Raw genomic sequence first — 2,624 nt, 5'->3', positions numbered from 1 at the left:
CAAAATGAACGTATCAACTCTCCCAAGCTTAGACCTCGCTTGTCCTCAAGTGAAAGCCGAAATCGAAAAATATGTCCACATGTTTAGAGATAGAGGTGTCGATAAAATAAAATACGGACATGAAGGCATCATGATCATCTTTAGAACAACAACATATAACATTATATAATTTCTTATACTAAAGTAACAATTCATTCACAAGGTAAAGTATGAATCGGAAACTTTATTGAAAACTAACAAAATATGATCTCAGTCATTGGGGCAATTGCAATTTATCATAACATCGGAAAGAGTCAATTTAAGAGTTTTTGAGCAAGTCCACATACTCAAATATCATTTAGTCTTTCACAATTGCTAACACTCACGCGATACTTATGGTTCAAAGCTTCAATCGGACACAGAGAATGATAGGGGCTTATAGTTTCGCCTCCCAACCTTTTACCTCAAGGGTAATGTCAACAATAATACTTTATGATAACCTACATCCGAGTGGATATATATATACAGACGATCTATTCTGCTAATATTAGCAGAATAACTATTCTGCACACCACTTCCGCACTGCACGCTGAACGCAAGTGCACTACATCTTCTTGACGACGAGCACTGCAATATAGACTAGTGAACTTCGCGTCGAAAAAAACTGCACGCAGTGTTTTTCTGGTACTGTTTTCGCTCTAATTTTGATTGTTTATCGGAACGAGGCGTATAATATACCGTTGAAAAGCTATGGATTAGGCGCAAAAATGATGCGGCGGATGACGAGTGGCAGCGAGCGTTTTTTGCGTTTTTTTTTCTAAACCGCTTGTCGGAATGAAGCAAATGATACGCCGTTGGATAGATATCATCGAGGCGCATCTTTTTCATATATATATATTTCTCTAATTCGTTACGGTTTAAGAGCAGTTTCAAATTTACTAAATCGCGGAATTCTGTTTTTCATGTTTTTCAAAATTTTCGGTACTGTTTTCGCTCCAGTTTTTTAACCGTTTGTCGAAACGAGGCGTGTGATACGCCGTTGGAAAGCTACGAACGAGGCGCAACTTTCATATGTTGCAATGTTTTTAAGATTCCTTACGGTTTTTAGTTTATTTTGAAAATCGTACGGCTGACTACGAGAGGCAGCGATCGTTTTTCGTGAAATTCTTACAAACCGCTGCTCGGAATGATTCAAAAAATACGCTGTTGGAAAGGTATCGACGAGACGCAACTTTTTCATGTAGAACACTCTCTCTAATTCTTTACGGTTTAAGAGCAGTTTTGCAATTATCAAAATGCGGACACTATTTTTTGCGACAAAAAAATCGACAAAAGAACTTCATCAGACAAAAAAACGCACTGCTTCAGACAAAATACCGCACTGCATGCGACACGGAACTGCATGGGTTCTTTTTATCCCTTTCCAATCTGTTTCTCACGAAACCAAAATCGATGGAGTGAACTACATCATATAGAAAATCACACTGCTTCAGATGAAAAAAAATGCTTTGCAATGTGTGACACATAGAACTGCATTATTATCATTATTTAGCTAACATTTTTCTTTGATAATTTCATTTCAACTGCTAGTGAACTGCATGCGACCACGAAGGGCACTGCATGTGACGAAGCAATTTACTTTTTTGGAACACATGGCACCGTACAAGAAAGAGTGTAATTCGAATTCGCATCGGTGGAAGTGAGCTCTGACCCATCGGAACAAACTGCATGCTTTTTCTGTCGTGACCACCAAGGTTTCTTAATAGCGAAACTACACCATGCTTTCAAATACAACAGGCCTAAAAAAATAAAACTACAGAAAAAACGTCACACAACGAGCCGCAAGCACTGCACCAATGGGCTGCATCTTTTTACTTTTTTCTCACCTCATCACTTTTTTCCGTGCTAAATGGAAGGAACGACCTCATCGATTTTCTTTACAAAGCGAACAACATTGCTTGCTACCGAGAACTGGATCCGGTCTTTTTTAACAATTACAAACAACCATAGAAAATATAGAAAATTGCACTTCGCTCGATGAACCACTCGTTACAGTGACATGAACTTTTCTTCAAACCAAGTGGTCATAAGCTACCAAAAAAACCGCAATCAGTGCACTCATCTTAAAAAAAAACACAGAGGAAATTAAACTAAATTGCATGCCGCACACAGCCCATGGTCTCGCTGTTGGGGGCGAACTGCATGGAGACGATTGGAACCCTCCTTCTGCAGGATAGGAAGGGAATGGGAGGCGAGGAGCAGCAGGTCACCTCCGGCAGTGGGGCTGCTAGCGCACTGCACGTCGAGTGCACTGTACTACCTCAACATAGCGGACCGCATCCCTTGCGCCCACGAACAACAAGGAATGTAGGGAGGTGCACGAGCCATGGAGATGGGGCGCGGAGCATGTTACACTCATCTCTCCTGCAAAAATAAGGAAAATGAACCTCCAGAGAAACCACAACAGACTTCATCCATGAGCACCGACCTGCACCACATGGACACGCGCGTGGGCGCGTACCGCGGATGCCGGACTGCACTGTACGCAAGCGTGCCCCTGTACTGCTTGGTTGCACCATCAAAACCACGCATCCTAAACTAGCAAGCTGCACGACTGCGTCGCTCAGATTTGCCGGCAAGGGAAG

The sequence above is a fragment of the Triticum dicoccoides genome, chromosome 3B (genome assembly GCF_002162155.2).
Source record: "Triticum dicoccoides isolate Atlit2015 ecotype Zavitan chromosome 3B, WEW_v2.0, whole genome shotgun sequence".
Classification (NCBI taxonomy): Eukaryota; Viridiplantae; Streptophyta; class Magnoliopsida; order Poales; family Poaceae; genus Triticum; species Triticum dicoccoides.
The sequence above is the reverse complement of the archived record's forward strand: the minus strand, read 5'-3'. Positions refer to the sequence as shown.